We start from the raw sequence: 21,057 nt of genomic DNA, 5'->3' as shown, positions 1-21,057 counted from the left end.
GGCAGCCTCCACCAGCCCCCCACTCATGTCTCCCATCACCCCCACCCCCCAGCAGTGCAGGGGCAACCTCCACCAGGACCCCACTCATGCCTACCACCACCCCCACCCCCCAGCATCCAGGGGCACCCTCCACCATGCCCCCACACATGTCGCCCTGCACCCCCAACCCCCAGCACTGTGGGGCACCCTCCACCAGCCCCCCACTCATGTCCAACTCATGTCTCCCTGCACCCCCACCCCCCAGCATCCAGGGGCACCCTCCACCAGGCCCCCACTCATGTCTACCACCACCTCCACCCCCCAGCATCCAGGGGCACCCTCCACCAGGCCCCCACTCATGTCCAACTCATGTCTACCACCACCCCCACCCCCCAGCAGTGCAGGGGCACCCTCCACCAGGCCCCCACTCATGTCTACCATCACCCCCACCCCCCAGCATCCAGGGGCACCCTCCACCAGGCCCCCACTCATGTCCAACTCATGTCTCCCAGCACCCCCACCCCCCAGCATCCAGGGGCACCCTCCACCAGGCCCCCACTCATGTCTACCACCACCCCCACCCCCCAGCATCCAGGGGCACCCTCCACCAGGCCCCCACTCATGTCTACCACCACCCCCACCCCCCAGCATCCAGGGGCACCCTCCACCAGGCCCCCACTCATGTCCAACTCATGTCTACCACTACCCCCACCCCCCAGCGATGCAGGGGCAGCCTCCACCAAGCCCCCACTCATGTCTCCCACTACCCCCAGCAGTCCAGGGGCAGCCTCCACCAGGCCCCCACTCATGTCTACCACCACCACCACCCCCCAGCATCCAGGGGCCCCCTCCACCAGGCCCCCACACATGTCCCCCTGTACCCCCACACCCCAGCAGTGCAGGGGCACCCTCCACCAGGCCCCCACTCATGTCCAACTCATGTCTCCCAGCACCCCCACCCCCCAGCACTGTGGTGCACCCTCCACCAAGCCCCCACTCATGTCCAACTCATGTCTCCCTGCACCCCCACCCCCCCAGCATCCAGGGGCACCCTCCACCAGGCCCCCACTCATGTCTACCATCACCCCCACCCCCCAGCATCCAGGGGCACCCTCCACCAGGCCCCCACTCATGTCCAACTCATGTCTACCCCCACCCCCACCCCCCAGCAGTGCAGGGGCAGCCTCCACCAGGCCCCCACTCATGTCTGCCACCACCCCCACCCCCCAGCAGTACAGGGGCAGCCTCCACCAGGCCCCCACTCATGCCTACCACCAGCCCCACCCCCCAGCATACAGGGGCACCGTCCACCATGTCCCCCTGCACCCCCACCCCCCAGCAGTGCAGGGGCACCCTCCTCCAGGCCCCCACTCATGTCCAACTCATGTCTCCCTGCACCCCCACCCCCCAGCATCCAGGGGCACCCTCCACCAGTCCCCCATTCATGTCTACCACCACCCCCACCCCCCAGCATCTAGGGGCACCCTCCACCAGGCCCCCACTCATGTCCAACTCATGTCTACCACCACCCCCACCCCCCAGCAGTGCAGGAGCAGCCTCCACCAGGCCCCCACTCATGTCTACCATCACCCCCACCCCCCAGCATCCAGGGGCACCCTCCACCAGGCCCCCACTCATGTCCAACTCATGTCTCCCAGCACCCCCACCCCCCAGCATCCAGGGGCACCCGCCACCAGGCCCCCACTCATGTCTACCACCACCCCCACACCCCAGCATCCAGGGGCACCCTCCACCAGGCCCCCACTCATGTCTTCCACCACTCCCACCCCCCAGCATCCAGGGGCACCCTCCACCAGGCCCCCACTCATGTCCAACTCATGTCTACCACCACCCCCACCCCCCAGCAGTGCAGGGGCAGCCACCACCACCCCCACTCACGTCTCCCACTTCCCCCACCCCCCAGCAGTTCAGGGGCAGCCTCCACCAGGCCCCCACTCATGTCTACCACCACCCCCACCCCCCAGCATCCAGGAGCACCCTCCACCAGGCCCCCACACATTTCCCCCTGCACCCCACCCCCCCAGCAGTGCAGGGGCACACTCCACCAGGCCCCCACTCATGTCCAACTCATGTCTCCCAGCACCCCCACCGCCCAGCACTGTGGGGCACCCTCCACCAGGCCCCCACTCATGTCCAACTCATGTCTCCCTGCACCCCCACACCCCCAGCATCCAGGGGCACCCTCCACCAGGCCCCCACTCATGTCTACCATCACCCCCACCCCCCAGCATCCAGGGGCACCCTCCACCAGGCCCCCACTCATGTCCAACTCATGTCTACCACCACCCCCTCCCCCCAGCAATGCAGGGGCAGCCTCCACCAGGCCCCCACTCATGTCCCCCAGCCAACATGTCACCACAATGTAGATCCCTGGCCCTTATGGTCAGCCTCCAAATGCCAAAAACCCACCCGAGTATTGCATCCACCCACTTAGAAATGGCAAAAACATGATAGAACCCCAATTGCAAGTTTGGAAATGAACACATGTCCCTCACATACACCCAATGGGTGTCAGTGAATGTCAAAACCCATATCATGATATGCATGAAACCAATGAGATGATACTACACATTGAAGTTTTAAGAAAAAAATATGTATTAAAAGCAACATAAATTGAATCAAAAATAACAATATCAAACAATAATGGATTATTTTTTTTTTTAAAACAGCAGGTCCGTGAAATAATGCAAAACCACAAATCATAATGCAAAGGAAAGGTGTCCAAAGTCACAGTCCACAAAAGTAAATCCAATGGAAAATTAAAATCGAAAACCATTTCTCCATGGGGAAATCATAAAAAAAATTGAAAATCCAAAAGTCAACTATATACAGATAAACAATCCAGGGTCCACGACCCCAACCGAAGAAATGAAACCTATCTAATAACACTACCTAAAAAAAAAAACTATATACAAAAATGTGGCCCATTGTCCAAAAGGTCAAAAAAAATGCAAAACCAAGGAAACCTAACACTGACTACAGAACTATTTACAAGGGCAGCGGGCTAGTCCGACGGCTCACTTTGGGATGTTCCGGGCCAGGGCATCATCAAACTCCTGCTCAATGTCCCGGAGGCGGTCCTCCTCCATGGCCCCGAGGGTCCGCAGGGCCGTCCACATGTTCACCCCAAACTCCCTGCGGATTGCCTCGAGGCACTCGGCCGCCTCAGGGCCCTCCGCATGGAGTTCTCTGCCCTGACCATCGTGAGCCATGCCTCTTCCGCCCGCTGCCGCTCTGCATCTATGGCTTGGCCCAACCGCTGCCACATGGAAGACACTTCCCGTCCTGGGTCATCCTGCCCTCCGGCCGATGCCTGCCCCTCCGATGTCGAAGGCCCCGAGCCATCATGGCTCCCACCACGTTGCTGCTGCTGCTGCGCCTCTGCCCGTGCACTGCCTCCTGCTGCCTGCACATCCTCCGCTGGCTGGGGTGCAGTTGTTGATGTGGCCACCCCTTCTGGACGTCCGACTCCCGACTGTGGCAGGGATGCCTCCTCCACCAGCCTGGCCGCAACGTCAGAGGCAGCTCCACAGGGCACCCAGGTGACTGATAGGTGGGAAGATGGCACGGAGGACGACTGGCGCATAGGGGGTTCAGTTGAGGAGGGGGTCGTAGCAAGCCCCATCAAACGGAGGAATCCGGCCTGGGTGACCTGTCCCAGTAGGCCGACGCGGTCAACGAGCCATTCGAGATGACGTGCAGTCTCCTCATGAAAAGACTGCAGGTCACCTAGCATGGCCCGTTGACGCAACGCCACACCAGTCAGGGCAGGCTCAACCCGGACCCGGATAGCCACGTCCGCAGGCAGAGGAAGGCCAGTTGTCGTGAGCTCATCCCCTGCCTGAAAACGGGTCTGGACGTAGGCATCCCTGCTGGTGCAAGATGATGCAGTGACCGGATCAGGGACAAGATTGCACACAGGCACCTCCGCGGCGACCTGTGCTGCCTCCTGTCCTTGGTCCTGCACTGCACCACTAGCACCAGTGGAATCCCCACCTCCAGACCCCATCTCTGTTGCTTGCACGGCCTCCTCCTCCACCAAACCCCCCACCAACCTGGATGACTCCGTGCCATCTTCCCCCGTTGGGCCCTGTGGGGTCCCAGCTGCCCCTTCTGCTGCCGAGGAGTCCAACTCCGACCTCCGCCTCTTGGACCTCCCCCCGGCAGCTGCGGCCTGGGACGCCACACCGGACTCCTCACTCCCCGACGAGATCACAACCTGGGAGGGGAGCCGGGCCTTGCGTCTCCGGCTGGCGGTGCAATCCCCGCCGCTGTGCTCCACAGCACCTTCTTCGCCCCACAGCACCTTCTCCGCCCTCTTCATCAGTTGACGCTGCAGACAGGGAGAAATAAAACACAGGCATCAGGGCACTGTACAATGGACACATACACACATGACAGTTGCACATGAGTGGCATTGGCAAACCTCAGACATGGCATCACAATCGCCAACACACATGTCATTTCAACTTGCACACATGAGCATACCACAGCCACATCGCAACTGCCAGCACCATCCATACACATACAACAACATGAGCAGGCAAAGGTGAGCCAGACATCACATGCAACACAGGGAGTGCACTACACATGCACGCACACCACCACACTTGAATGTATGTGTCCACCTCAGCCAACTGTCGCAGTGTTCATATGGGCATCCATGTCACATCTGCCAATCAAGCTTCCACATCCCGCTGTCACATGCATCCACGTTACATCACTGTTGCACCCTTATCAAATGCACACACATGCACATGTACACAGTGCTGATACATGCAGCAGAAAACTACATACATGCGTGACATCACGAACATGCCTACTTACATACACATTCATCCAAACATGTGTGCCCATACAACTGCATTTGGCATGCAAGCTTACACACACAAGCACCATCCATGTCTCACACATGACAGCCCTCGCATGTGTTAGCCTCACGGCCCTGTACACCCCCACCCATACTCGGCCCCATACAAACATATGTGCAACCGGCACACTATTGGCACATCACCACACGCACAGCTTACAATCATGATGCATGTGCACTTACCGCTCGACTCCAGACGGGTCTGCCTCTCAAGGACCTGGACGTATGTGTAGTATCATTGGTTTCATGCATATCATGATATGGGTTTTGACATTCACTGCCACCCATTGGGTGTATGTGAGGGACATGTGTTCACAAGTGGGTGGATGCAATACTCGGGTGGTTGTTTGGCATTTGGAGGCTGACCATAAGGGCCAGGGATCTACATTGTGGTGACATGTTGGCTGGGGGACATGAGTGGGGGCCTGGTGGAGGCTGCCCTGCACTGCTAGGGGGTGGGGGTGGTGGTAGACATGAGTTGAACATGAGTGGGGGCCTGGTGGAGGGTGCCCCTGGATGCTGGCGGGTGGGGGTGATGGTAGACATGAGTGGGGACCTGGTGGAGGGTGCCCCTGGATGCTGGGGGTGGTGGGAGACATGAGTGGGGGCCTGGTGGAGGGTGCCCCTGCACTGCTGGGGAGTGGGTGCAGGGGGACATGTGTGGGGGTCTGGTGGAGGCTGCCCCTGCACTGCTGGGGGGTGAGGTGGTGGGAGACATGAGTGGGGGCCTGGTGGAGGGTGCCCCTGGATGCTGGGGGGTGGGGGTGGTGGTAGACATGAGTGGGGGCCTGATGGAGGGTGCCCCTGGATGCTGGGGGGTGGGGGTGGTGGTAGACTTGAGTGGGGGCCTGGTGGAGGGAGCCCCTGGATGCTGGGGGGTCGGGGTGGTGGGAGACATGAGTGGGGGCCTGGTGGAGGGTGCCCCTGGATGCTGGGGGTTGGGGGTGATGGTAGACATGAGTGGGGGCCTGGTGGAGGGTGCCCCTGCACTGCTGGGGGGTGGGGGTGGTGGTAGACATGAGTGGGGGCCTGGTGGAGGCTGCCCCTGCACTGCTGGTGGTTGGGGGTGCAGGGAGACATGAGTTGGACATGAGTGGGTGCCTGGTGGAGGGTGCCCCTGGATGCTGGGGGGTGGGGGTTGTGGTAGACATGAGTGGGGGCCTGGTGGAGGGTGCTCCTGGATGCTGGGGGGTGGGGGTGGTGGGAGACATGAGTGGGGGCCTGGTGGAGGCTGCCCCTGCACTGCTGGGGGATGGGGGTGGTGGGAGACATGAGTGGGGGCCTGGTGGAGGCTGCCCCTGGATGCTGGGGGTGGGGGTGGTGGGAGACATGAGTGGGGGCCTGGTGGAGGGTGCCCCTGGATGCTGGGGGGTGGGGGCGATGGGAGACATGAGTGGGGGCCTGGTGGAGGGTGCCCCTGGATGCTGGGGGGTGGGGGTGGTGGGAGACATGAGTGGGGGCCTGGTGGAGGATGCCCCTGCACTGCTGGGGAGTGGGGGTGGTGGGAGACATGAGTGGTGGCCTGGTGGAGGGTGCCCCTGGATGCTGGGGGGTGGGGGTGGTGGGAGACATGAGTGGTGGCCTGGTGGAGGGTGCCCCTGGATGCTGGGGGGTGGGGGTGGTGGGAGACATGAGTGGGGGCCTGGTGGAGGCTGCCCCTGGATGCTGGGGGTGGGGGTGGTGGGAGACATGAGTGGGGGCCTGGTGGAGGGTGCCCCTGGATGCTGGGGGGTGGGGGCGGTGGGAGACATGAGTGGGGGCCTGGTGGAGGGTGCCCCTGGATGCTGGGGGGTGGGGGTGGTGGGAGACATGAGTGGGGGCCTGGTGGAGGGTGTCCCTGCACTGCTGGGGAGTGGGGGTGGTGGGAGACATGAGTGGTGGCCTGGTGGAGGGTGCCCCTGGATGCTGGGGGGTGGGGGTGATGGTAGACATGAGTGGGGGCCTGGTGGAGGGTGCCCCTGCACTGCTGGGGGGTGGGGGTGGTGGTAGACATGAGTGGGGGCCTGGTGGAGGCTGCCCCTGCACTGCTGGTGGTTGGGGGTGCAGGGAGACATGAGTTGGACATGAGTGGGTGCCTGGTGGAGGGTGCCCCTGGATGCTGGGGGGTGGGGGTTGTGGTAGACATGAGTGGGGGCCTGGTGGAGGGTGCTCCTGGATGCTGGGGGGTGGGGGTGGTGGGAGACATGAGTGGGGGCCTGGTGGAGGCTGCCCCTGCACTGCTGGGGGATGGGGGTGGTGGGAGACATGAGTGGGGGCCTGGTGGAGGCTGCCCCTGGATGCTGGGGGTGGGGGTGGTGGGAGACATGAGTGGGGGCCTGGTGGAGGGTGCCCCTGGATGCTGGGGGGTGGGGGCGATGGGAGACATGAGTGGGGGCCTGGTGGAGGGTGCCCCTGGATGCTGGGGGGTGGGGGTGGTGGGAGACATGAGTGGGGGCCTGGTGGAGGATGCCCCTGCACTGCTGGGGAGTGGGGGTGGTGGGAGACATGAGTGGTGGCCTGGTGGAGGGTGCCCCTGGATGCTGGGGGGTGGGGGTGGTGGGAGACATGAGTGGTGGCCTGGTGGAGGGTGCCCCTGGATGCTGGGGGGTGGGGGTGGTGGGAGACATGAGTGGGGGCCTGGTGGAGGCTGCCCCTGGATGCTGGGGGTGGGGGTGGTGGGAGACATGAGTGGGGGCCTGGTGGAGGGTGCCCCTGGATGCTGGGGGGGTGGGGGCGGTGGGAGACATGAGTGGGGGCCTGGTGGAGGGTGCCCCTGGATGCTGGGGGGTGGGGGTGGTGGGAGACATGAGTGGGGGCCTGGTGGAGGGTGTCCCTGCACTGCTGGGGAGTGGGGGTGGTGGGAGACATGAGTGGTGGCCTGGTGGAGGGTGCCCCTGGATGCTGGGGGGTGGGGGTGGTGGGAGACATGAGTGGGGGCCTGGTGGAGGGTGCCCCTGGATGCTGGGGGGTGGGGGTGGTGGGAGACATGAGTGGGGGCCTGGTGGAGGGTGCCCCTGCACTGTTGGGGGGTGGGGGTGCAGGGAGACATGAGTGGGGGCCTGGTGGAGGCTGCCCCTGCACTGCTGGGGGTTGGGGGTGCAGGGAGACATGAGTGGGGGCCTGGTGGAGGGTGCCCCTGGATGCTGGGGGGTGGGGGTGGTGGTAGACATGTGTGGGGGCCTGTTGGAGGGTGCCCTGCACTCCTGGGGGGTGGGGTGGTGGTACACATGTTTGGGGGCCCGGTGGAGGGTGCCCCTGGATGCTGGGGGGTGGGGGTGCTGGGAGACATGCGTTGGTGATCAGTAGTGCAAGGTGACATGTGGCTTGGCTGGTGGGCATGGCCATGGTGGATGGGTTGCCTGTGGGACATGAGCAGGGGTGCAGGGTAGTCCCCTGTCGTGTGGGCTGCCTGCAGGTGCCGTGGAGGGTGTAGAGGGAACACCTGGGAGGACCCACACAGCCAAATCACGTGTAGCATTCCCCGGCACCACCGAAATACATGTACCCTGCTGAAATCGCGTGTGAATCTTCCCGCGCACTTCGGAATACACGTACCCAGGCCAATCGCGTGTGGAACCTCCCGCGCACCCGAAGTACACGTACCCAGGCCAATGGCGTGTGGAACTTCCCGCGAACCCCGAAGTACACGTACCCAGGCCAATCGCGTGTGGAACTTCCCGCGCACCCCGAAACACACGTACCCAGGCTAATCGCGTATGGAACTTCCCGCGCACCCAGGAACACACGCACACGCTATTTTTCACACAGCGGGTGTCTTTGTTTGTCAGTACCCCTTTGCACCTCATTTGTCCTAGAGGGCCACTGTATGGACCATTCATCATGGCTGTATATGGGTGCTTTTTGTTAGCGCACATTTTGGCGCACATTTTTTTCAGGCGCAGGGGCGCTACCGCCTGCTTTCTTGTGGCATACTTGTTTGGCCCTGTGCGCGTCTTTGACCGTGCGCTGGTTTGCCCTATTCGATTCCATGAATACGGGTTGTAGGCGAGCGTGTGGGCGTTCCGCGCACTTGCCTCCTGTACTTCCCCCGTGACGCCCATATTTTCACGCGTTGTTCCCCATTCCGAGTGTTACGCCCCAGGTTCCGCCTACTTTTGTGATGTGCGCCGTGCTATGTGCGATTTCGCAGTGGCCGTGGCACACGCTGTTGGATGACCTGTGCGCCGGCATGCGCTGTGCACATTTTTAGCGCACATCCAATGTTTTTCTCGCGCACGGACTTCCATGAATCGATGTGCGCTGGTTTCCCTGCGATTTTCGCACTTGCACTGCGATTTTCGCCCTTGCACTGCGAATCGCACGTTTTGGCACCTCTGAGCAGGAATTTTCGGCGCACATTAATTCCATGAATCGACCCCTTAATTTACTGGAAGTCGTAGGAGCAATAAGACCAACCGAGAATTGAGTGTGTGTATGCTATGCAGAACATTGGGCAGTTACATCTTTGAGACACTAGCTAATCACCTGTCGTGTGACAATAATATACAGATATCAAAAGCACAAGCATCTATCTACCTGCGGAGTTCGAAGGAAAGTAGATTTGATGAAGACCCAAGGATAATCTGATTTGTAAATTTGATAAATATCAAGCATGGTTTTAAAGCCTTTTGAAATGTGTGTTTGTTGTGAGTCTTTTTTTAATGTAAGGCGACTATGTTATTCGTTTAAAATGCTGAATGCCGGCAGAAGGTATGCATACAGCAATAAAACATGAGCTGGGGCATACCATATCATCAGCATGTTTACTGTCACAGAAAGCTGATATAAAAGGGTAATATGTGACTAGCTACCCACAAAGTACATGTGCATGTTAAACAGGCAGGCCCAGGGTAATGTGCCAGGGCAAAATACATGAGATGAAAACCATATGTCCTCCTACATTGAATGCAAGTCCATTAGTATTGATGTTTATGCTGCTCTTACCCACATTGAATTAGTCCACCAAATTGAATGAGATCATTTCCCATTAGTGATATATTGAACCCTAAAAATGTCAGCATCACTTATACACAAAGTGTGACATCAAATTAGATGATACAGGCGGCAGTTGCATAAATCACACTGTAAGCCATGAGTGTCTATACAGTTTTGATCACCGAACAGAATTAAGAGTGCTTAGGATATATTCAGAACTGCTAAGCTTTCGTTGACTAGCACTGACCCTTACACATGAGAGTAGCAAATTGGTTATTGCTCACAAGAAACACAAAGGAAACGCGAAAGTAAACCTGATCTAATTGTTGTGCTGGAGAAAACTAAGGTAATAATCCATAGTTTTACAAAATGAGGAATGAAATGGATATGGCGGGGCATATTAGGCATACTAGTCTATTAATAAATATAACAATATGCTGGAATATGCTGGAATATGCTGGACATTTTTATATGAAAGTTGCAAAAGAATTCTATATTTATGTTAATGGTTTTAACTCCTAAACAGTACAAGGTAATGGAATAATGGTTGATATCTTGGAGAGATCCATAACACAGCATTACTGTACTGTGGATTCAACAAAGAGCATTAAGATATATGAAAAGACACAGGGGCCCATTCATGGGATTTATTGAGCAGAAAATAGGGTTATTGTGCCCAATCTGCGGCCAATCTGCGTGCGCAACCCTGTTTGTCGTTTCATGTAATCGAATGCGCAGCCATTTTCCTGGACTTGCATGGATTTCAAGCAAGCCTGGCATGCCTGTGCGAGCCGTTGAGGGCCTTGTGCGAAGCTCCAAGCAGAGTGTGGGTGTGGCCTGTGCAGAGGGCTGGGAAGGGGGCTGAACAGCAGAAATGGGGACTAACTTGAGAGGAAGTGGGCGTTCTGAGTGATGGTCTGCAGGCAGTCCCTCGCACGCCCACTATTGTGCGGCAAAAGACGTATTCATGGAATCAAGTGCGCAACTTCTTGGCTGGGAAATGCCCACGCAAGTCCTTCATAGGATCCGCCAACCAAAAGTGTCTTAAGTAAACTTGCGCGTAGGATTTTCACCACGAAGGTGGGGTTGCATGTCAAATTTCAGGGTGCGTGTACTGAATCGGGGTTCCCATATAATGCATGGGTGCATGTACACTGTGTAGAGGGGTACAGAGACCTTTTACATGGGTTTGCACGCACATTTACTGAGTTATTGCTGAGTTATGATGTTAGGGATAATTCTCAAGAATGTGCTATTTCCCTTACATTTTGAGACCCCCAGCAATTTGCTGGATTTCTAGGATTTTAATTTTTGCCTGGAAAGAGTTTGAGCCTTTTTTTCCCACTCTTTCATGTATTTTGATGTGTGTTTTACTTTTGTGTCGTTTGGTTATGGAGTTTTTAAACAACTCCATAGGCATCATCTTTTTCTTGTGTGTCACACAACACCTTCAGTTCAGTGGCACAGGGGTGTCTTTCAGACTCCCCAAGGTTTAAATACCTTCTCTGGGACTGACTACTGTCTCCCAGAGCATGTAAAGTTAAATTGACTTTACTAGTCTTTTTAAATTTACAGACCCGGCATACACTATCTTCTTATAGATTGCTGGAGGGGTTGCCTAGCATCCCCTGAGTCTGAACACTCATGTAAAAGTCAGATGTTACCCTTTCCTACTTGAAATGGCTGGTGGCAGTGGTTTTATACAAACTACCATGATTTTTCCGAACCCGCGAACACCGGTAGCTAAAAATCAGGTCAGCCATGTTTTCCAATATGGCGCCCAAGACCTATCTGACAAAACAGACTCTGGTCAACCTTTTTTGCCGTTTCTTTTAGGAAAGGTCCTTCTAGTGTCCAACTCTGCGTGCCAAACCAGGTTTGGTCCCTTTGTTCACTGGCCTTTGGCGGGCTTCAGTGCTGAAGCCCTCCTCTGGCGCCTGAGTGTCTGGGGTGGACAGGATGTGAGGGAGGTGGCCCAAACTCCCTGTGCTTAGTCTCCTAGGAGAACTGAATGCACTCTGGCGTGATTGGCCGGCTGGCTCTCCGGCACGGACAGCCACCCTGCTGTGTGAGTGACAGCCAGGCTGGAATGAATGGGGGAAAACTTTTTAAAAGCAGGCTTCTGGGACTTGGAAAGCAAAGTCGACCACTGGAACGAAAGAACTGAAGATGAGCTGAAGGAAGACGACTGCTTCAACTCCTGGTCCACGGGTGAAGCACTGCTGCAGGTTCAAATTTCCTGAAATTCCATCGACAGATATGCCCTTCAAGGTTAACTTCTTCCCTTGAGTTTAGTGGGAACAACCAACTCGTAATCTGCCTGGACACCATCCCTATACTGGTCGAATTTTCTTCAGAGTGCTGTTGAAAACCAGATAGCCAGTGGGAAGGATACCAGTTTGTGATCTTTAAGGCACTCACACCTTAACCCGATGTTTTGCCAAGCTTGTGGCCTATTCCCTGGGCAGTGCAGGAACCTCCTGATGGAATGGCTGGTGGTAGTGGTTTTATACAAACTACCATGATTTTTCCCAACCACGAACACCGGTAGCTAAAAATCGGGTAAGCCATGTTTTCCAATACGGGACCCAAGACCTATCTGAAAAAACAGACTCTGGTCAACCTTTTTTGCTGTTTCTTTTAGGAAAGGTCCTTCTAGTGTTCAACTCTGAGCGCCAAACCAGGTTTGGTCCCGTCGTTCACTGGCCTTTGGAGGGCTTCAGTGCTGAAGCCCTCCTCTGGCACCTAAGTGTCTGGGGTGGACAGGATGTGAGGGAGGTGCCCCAAACTCCCTGTGCTTAGTCTCCTAGGAGAACTGAATGCACTCTGGCATGATTGGCCGGCTGGCTGTCTGGCACGGACAGCCAGCCTGCTGTGTGAGTGGCAGCCAGGCTGGAATGAATGGGGGAAAACTGTTTAAAAGCAGGCTTCTGGGAAAGCAGAGTTGACCACTGGAATGAAAGAACCGAAGATGAGCTGCAGGAGGATGACTGCTGCAACTCCTAATCCACGGGTGAAGCACTGCTGCAGGTTCAAATTTCCTGAAACTCCATCAACAGATATGCCCTTCAAGGTTAACTTCTTCCCTTTAGTTAAGTGGGAACAACCAACTCGTAAGCCGCCTGGACACCGTCCCTATACTGGTCGAATTTTCTTCAGAGTGCTGTTGAAAACGGGATAGCCAGTGGGAAGGATACCAGTTTGTGATCTTTAATGCACTCACACCTTAACCCGATGTTTTTGCCAAGCTTGTGGCCTCTTCACTGGGCAGTGCAGGAACCTCCCGATGTCCTCCTTCTTGTCCCCACGACTGAAGCTCAGGAACAGCCATAGTTGTAATTATAGGGGGTACAGGGGTGTTTGTCCCCACCCAACTTTCATGGCACACCATTTTGTCCCCATTCATTTGGCTGGGGCACCTTTTCTTCAGATGCCATGTCCCCCCAACAGTTTCAGCAAAGTTACTCCACTGAGAACAGCAAGATCTGCAGGAACTGCCAGGAACAACTGCCTCAGCTACAGCTCTTCTTCACTTTAAAGGTACTATGCGAATGCAGACAGGAAATCTTTTTGACCGCGGTGAAAGTTTGTGAAACTTTCCTGACTTTGAAGGCTTGTCCTTCCCTAAACCAACATCTAACTTTTCGTTTGACCAAATTTTTCTAAGATCCGTGACAAAGGCCCAGGCCTATTGAATTGAATTGCTGGTTGTAGTGAACTGAAACCCTTTGCCCTGCCTATGAAAGTATTTGTGCCTTGATTTCTTTTAACCTTGTCTTTTTAACCCTTTTTCAAAGTAACTGAAGTGCCATTTTTCTCTGACGTCAGGGGAGCTGAACTTGTTCAGTAAGTTATTGGTTGTGTATTTGTAGTATATTAGTATATGATATTGAGCTGCTCTTGCTAGTGTATTGATTTCCAAATGACTGTGTAAATATATATATATTCAATGAAAAAACTTTGTTAAAAGGGACGTTATGGTTCAAAGTAAAACCGAAAACCCCCTGAAATTCGCCAGTTATGGTAAGCTAAGCAACCATAACTTGCGCCACCGTGCACTGCTAACACTAACACCAAGGATCTCAAAGATGACATCACAAATGTCATTGATGACATCACTGATGACATCACATGGCTGGCTCTCCTTTTTTTCCTTTACTGACATATCTAAGCCACATAGTTTTCTTCAGTAACAGTCAGGAAGTAAAAATTGAAAAGGTACTAATTTGTAGACTTAGGGTAAAGTCATATCATATGAAACATATATATAGTGGAAGACACAGGCTTGAAAGAGAGCAATCCTTTCTGTGCATGAAGACTCTAATAAGAAAGCAGTTATCATTTCATTATGCTACATGGCAAGATTATGAATATTGCACCTTCATCATGTATACTGCACACACTGCCCAAGTTTCTGCATGAGTTGCTTAGTATACTGGATAGAACTTCATAATAGAATGCTATTTATATCAATGCATTGCTTATTGCACTAATTAGCTCATGATATTTATTCAAATGATCCTTGACACTTTTTGGTCAACATTATAAGAATCCCTCCTACAGAGTTTTCATTAAAAGTAAATGCACATGTGATGTCATCAGTGATGTCATCAATGACATTTGTGATGTCATCTTTGATGTCCTGGGTGTTAGTGTTAGCAGTGCACGGTGGCGCGAGTTATGGTTGCTTAGTTTACCATAACTGGCGAATTTCTGGGGTTTTTCGGTTTTACTTTGAACCATAACGTCCCATTAACAATGTTTTTTTACTGAATTTGATAGGTTTTTAGTAGCGCAACTTAACCATAACGTCCCTTTTAACAATGTTATTTCATTGAATTTCATAGGTTTTTATTAGCGCAACTTAACCACAATGTCCCTTTAACAAAGTTTTTTTACTGAATTTCATATGTTTTTAGTAGCACAACTTAACCATAATATCCCTGACTTTATAAACATGTAACATAGAACATACTGAACCCCTAGCTAGTGATTTCGATGTCTGCGGACTACCGCCATGTCCGCGGACATATTAAAAATCTGAGCATGGTGAATGTAAATTTAAATAGTGTGCCCCATTTCCCCTTTGAGGGTGGCTCTGAAAAGAGCTGTTTTTTTTGTTTTTTTTTGCAGATGCTTGACAGACACCTGTTATTTTGTATTTTTTTTATTTTTCTTACTTTACTCCTAAAATCTTCACATAACCTTCTCCAAAGCAACCCTTACATTCCAAAACAGAATGGTATTTCCCATAAAAGATAAGGAAATGCCATCTTCTTTAAAATAAACAGCATTACTGGAATCAATATTCTCATTATTACAGAAGAACATACCAGCTCTAAGCATGAAAGCACACATGCCTCGGTTGATTACACACCTAGCATTGTTTTGCTGAGGACAAAAAACTGAACTATTGTCCCATATTGCCCTAGGTACTAATCCAGAAAAAAATACTTTGGTATTTGGAAGGATGTTCATTACTGCTTGAACATCTGCCAACAAAGTAAGGGCACTGACATAGCCAAATGGAAAGACCCATAGTACAAAACTACCACATGGGGACTGTTCATCCTGCCCATATCTTCACAAACTTGTACAATTCCCTGTATATTGCAATCAGGCACAGTGCTCCACACCACCTCCACTCCTTTAACATCAAAATTCTTTGCAACATGCTTGCATTGAGCATGCTGTAGTAAACCATGCACAAACATATCTCCAAGCACCAACACCCTGACTTTCTCCACTTCTGCCATCTTCACTACACACAGTCTCTTTGAACACAAATCCACAACCTCAACATCTGATTGGCTGATCCCTACAGTCTTCTTTCCATGCTGGATTTCCTAGAAAACCTCGGATGTAGCACGCCCTGTCCGCGGACCACGTAACTCTTAGACAGCCCTTCTACCATTTCCACTTCACTCTCTGTGCCATTCCCTCATTGGATAAAGCTAAGCAGGCACACAATACGGAGAAAGTCCTCAGAACACCCCCATTTTATTTATTTTCGAACATTTCAAGACACCGCAAGTGTTCTCAGAACACATTCAACTTGCCAGCGAACAATAGGGACAACGTCCTCAGAACACCCCCATTTTCTTTATGTACGAACATTTTAGGACACCGCGAGTGTTCTTAGAACACTTTCGGCTTGACAAAGAACAATACAGACAACGTCTTCAGGACACCCCCTGCGAACATTCCAGGACCCCACGAGTCTTCTTAGAACACTTTCAACTTCTGTTTATTAACGAACATTTCAGAACAGCCGTGTTGTCTGCAGAAAAATCTAACGCAACTAAAGCATCTAGCACATAAAAAAAACAGAACATTGAACCTATCTCATACTCCCCCACCCTCCCCAAACACTCTTACACACCAACACACTCCACTAAATACAATTTTTAATCCAAGTTTCACTGCGCTGTCCGCGGTCGTCGGCGAATGCAAGATGGCGGGCGCCACAAAAAATCTGACGCACTCCACGCCCCACGCTGCCCAATCAGCGAACACATCGCATGTCCGCGGACATCACGCAAGCCGCCCGGCCAATCAGGGCACTGTCCACGGAGCGAACCGGGAAGTCCGTCCACGAAGCGAACGGAGATATCACCACTTTTTTTGACTTACATTTTGGTCCTTTTAAAAAAAACAACTGGGTGGATTTACACCAAATCTGCAAAAGCACACTTTCGGGAGCAAACCCCCGCTCCTGCCGCAAATTTGGTGTAAATCCAAACAGCGGTTTGGGCTGTAGGTGTGCGCAAACTTTTTTCCCATTATGTCTATGGGAAAAAACAAAAGTTTTGGGATCCCCCTATAACTTCGCCCCCCCTGGACCAAACCTCTCCACACTTTGCAAAGGAATTCAGAGTGGGCCATAAACTTTTTTTGCAAAGTTTGGTGAGGATTCGTCCAGAGGGAGCGAAGTTATAAGCCACCCAAAAAATGCTCTTCCTATGGAAACACCAACTTAAAACTACATGGACGCTACTGCGTCTATGTAATTCTTTTACCCAGAAACCTTGAGTAAATGGTTATTTGAATCACTGTGATTGTTGTTCCTTTCTGTAACCCCTTGTACTGCTCACTTTACTCTTGAGATAAGTCTGGCTGCTCAGCCACTGCTACCACAATACTGTGTAGTACATGGTTGTACCAAAGGTGAAATTGTACTGACACTTGTAGTCCTAATTGCATGTTGTGGTCCCAAAGGGTACTGTATGTGATTCTGCCTAACAGACAACTAACTACCTCATCCTCAACCATGGGAAAACCAAAATCCTACTCTGCCCAAATCACTAGGACAAGCACTGGCACCTTCAAACGTGGTTAAAAACCTTGGATGTGAATTTGACTCCAATCTATCCCTCACCCAACACACCACAAGCGTATCCAAAAGCTGGCGATTCCCAATATTCTCCAAAAGCCACTGCACCCCATGAATACACCAATAATAAAGTCAACCGCCGTTGATCATAACTCAGGGGACAGCAGCTCCCGCAGTGGTTTCACCTGGCACACCACCACACACCACTAAACAACACTGCCTGCTGACTAGAACCCCAGGTAAGCCAGCAGCTTTTGTTGTGGCATTTCTGATCCACCATCAACCCACCCACAACATTCCAAACCAACAAGTACTTGAGCTAATCCAGCAGCCTTCGCCTTGGGTTACACTCACATTATACTAACTGCGCCCCTGCCCACCAGCCCACCAGCCCACATGAAAGACAACTAACAATGGCCCTCATTACGACCCTGGCGGAAATCGAAAAACGATGGCGGAAATGCAATACCGCCATCGAATACCGCTCAGTGCGACTATGACCCGTCACCGTAAAGTACGATGCCATTAGCGACACCGTAGTGAACGCCAACGCTAACTGCACCAAGTACGCGCGCGCGCGCCATGCCAAACCGTAAATACCACCATGGCGCAACGGTACGCGAATTCCAACCCTAGCGGACATGTACCTAACGCCATCAAGCACGGCAGAAAGTACCATTCCGCCATGGTGAGAAGTACGGCATCGCGAATCAACCGTAAACGGCCCCACTGAGTGCCTGTACACCGCTCCCTGGCCACATTGTACAACTCCCCGTAGGTGCAATGAAGTCACAATGCAACCAGTGAAATGTACAAGTCACCCATGCATGCCAACGAACAAAAGAATCTCAAGAGGGGCCAATGGGAGCTGCAGGGCACAGATGGCACGAATACAGAAGCCATTCCAATGGACATGACCTCAGTCTCCCACCAAGAAACGCACGCAAACACAGGCACCTGTGACCAGCAATATTCCGAAAATCACATCATTCCACCAGTCCACCTGGCTGACCGGCATCTGTTACACAAAACCTAATCCCCCGCCCCTGAGCATGACATCATTCAAACAGTCATATTGGCAGCCCTCATCCCTGACCTCACTGGGCTTCGTAGGCAAACGCGCCCAGCACAGTACCACGCAACCATACTCCGAAGCTGGAACACAATGCAGATCTCCTCACAATACATCGCTCCACAAATAGGAATATGCCACATCACTTGCAGAGAAGAACGCTACACGGCCCATATCAGAATAGAAATTTAATGCACAACAAATTCACCAAGCCCATACAGCCATTAGGCCATGAACTCCAAAACACATTTCACCATTGTGGGCTGCATCCGCAAGAAATGACCAGCTACTTCTTGTGTGACGCCCTGTTCCTTCATGGTACACAGGGCCACATTCTCGTACGAAAAGGCAACATGGAAGCGCACAGAACCGCAGGGCCGTCCCAATAGGGAGGCACTAGTCCAGCTGAAAGGCCGAAATGTTGCTCCGAGCCACTAGTACTGCGTAAGGGCATGTGGCCCATTGGCGATCGTCCCATAAGATCGTAATGCTGCTCCACTGATTAACACGAAGCAGCAGGTGTCGGGAGTAAAATCCATCTGCAGGAGTGGCATACAGATGGCAGTGGCAAAAGGGGAGGAGATACCTGTCAACCAAAAGAAAAGAAAAAGAATAGAATGGCCATCAGAACTACATTCGAACAACTCACTTCAATGATCACACTAAATCCACAGCCATATGCATGCTAGCCCACTCCAAAGGATCATCACCACCCAAAAACCACTTGCGACTCATAACTATCTATATCGAGGTGAAAACACCATCACAAACGAGTGTACCTGTGCATGCGTCTGTGAAAACAGAATCCATCAGATGGGATTGGTAACGTGCATGGACACAAGTGTCTGAAGGCGCGTCGAGACAGGGAGGGCTCAACAAGGCCAGATAGACGATGGTCCCACTATGGCAGCCCTGCATCACATAGCGCAGGGGAGGTGGACAGATTCCAAGAAGCCCTGTACATGGCAAACACTGTATCAAATCATCTGTCCATGCATCCATTCATCATCCCCTCATCCCGTAATGATAACGCCTGTTTCCATACTCACATAACATGTGAGAATTCCATTGAGTCTGTGCGTTATGCAGCCTGCAAAATCCACTGTGCCCCAGCCCGTAATTCCAGTGTTGTGAAGTAACATGTATTTGGGAACGTCCGGCCTCATCGTCCACTTCGCTATTGCGCATCCCAAACTATTCATATCAATAATTGCATCCTCGCCATGGCCCCTGTCCCAAGGACATTGAACAATAGAACGTTATATTTGCAGTCAGACTTGTGGGCATCTCCTCGCCGCTAGCTGATAACCGAAAGCACCGCCCTTCGAATTCCTCATTTGCAACATCACGTCGAAAAGGCATCTGTGGCCGCTTGAAATCACAAATTAATCCATCGAGTGCGGCTGTGTGTGAAAATGGCAACTGCCTTCACTCACAAATGGGACGCCCCGCCCGTCGTTGCAACTCGGTACAGTGATGCATGAGGGTCCACCGTTACTCGAGTACTACGTTCCACTGACCCTTCACAAGTCTGTTCGCGACTGCTAAGATAGTATGTGAAACAATGGGACCATAGCCGAATGAACATATCAACCAATTTTACACGGCCATCGGGTACAAATACATGATTGTAATAGCAAGATGCCATTCCTCGAATTGCAGCGTTGTGTGCGGGACGTGCTCGGCCAAAGGGGAGAGCAGCTTGCACAGGTGGAATGAATCACCACAGGTGGAGGCCATACAGCCTGAAAACACATAAATTGCACACCCAGTCTCCTCCCACAACCACACCCACTCCGAAATGCTACCGGCAGGACTAGCTATGTTGGCCCTGGGGGACCTGATAGCACTGCAAGTACTCCAACTCCAAGAAGAAGACGAACACCAACTACAACCGGCCGCACGGAGGAGACGCAGGAGGAGGAGGAGGGCAAGGCAGGGCCAGCAAGGGCCGCCAGCACAGCCACTACCACCACGCAGGCAGCCCGCAATCCCACGCCTCCGAGCACATCCGTTCAACCTCACTGATGAGCAGATCCACACCCTCTACCGTTTGGACCGGGACACCATAGCCGCCATTGTGGACATGACACAGGCTGACCTTGTCAGCATGATAGATAGCCCAACCGCCATCCCACCCCTACTGAAGGTGGTGTCTGTACTCCACTTCCTGGCCACAGGCACCTACCAGCACACAGTCGGACAGTTGCATGGCATTTCTCAGCCACTGTTCTCACGGACACTATTGCAAGTGCTCGATGCCCTCCTGCAGCACGCAGACTACATCTCACTACCACGCTCGGAGCAGGAAATTACCAACACAAAAGTGGGATTGCATGCACTTGCCGGCATACCGGGTTGCATTGGTGCCATCGACTGCACCCATGTGGAATTGGTCGTCCCACATGCCATGGAGGCCCAGTACCGCAACCGAAAACAATTTCATTCTCTGAATGTACAAATGGTGTGTGACTCCAACAGGATCATTACACATTGTCGTGCCCGATTCCCTGGATAAACCCATGATTCTATGGTTCTGAGGAACTCAACAATACCACGCTACATGGAGCGACACGCAGGGTACAGATCCTGGCTACTCGGTGAGTCTCATTTCATGCATGATGATGTGGGGTATGTGATGCGGCAATGACCTGGCAGGAAGGGGGGGGTGCGTACGTAGCAATGGCATTCCACATAATTCGTTTATCGTCCACATACAGGTGATGCCGGATATCCACTGAAGAGATGGCTCCTCACACCAGTCCGGAACCCACGGGACCAGCATGAGGAGGACTACAACCATGCCCACTCACGTACCCGTGTAGTCATTGAACAGGCATTCGGCCTACTGAAGACTCATTTCCGGTG

This window comes from Ambystoma mexicanum, chromosome 2p (assembly GCF_040938575.1).
Source record: "Ambystoma mexicanum isolate Mex_15411 chromosome 2p, UKY_AmexF1_1, whole genome shotgun sequence".
NCBI lineage: Eukaryota > Metazoa > Chordata > Amphibia > Caudata > Ambystomatidae > Ambystoma > Ambystoma mexicanum.
Note: the sequence above shows the minus strand (reverse complement) of the source record.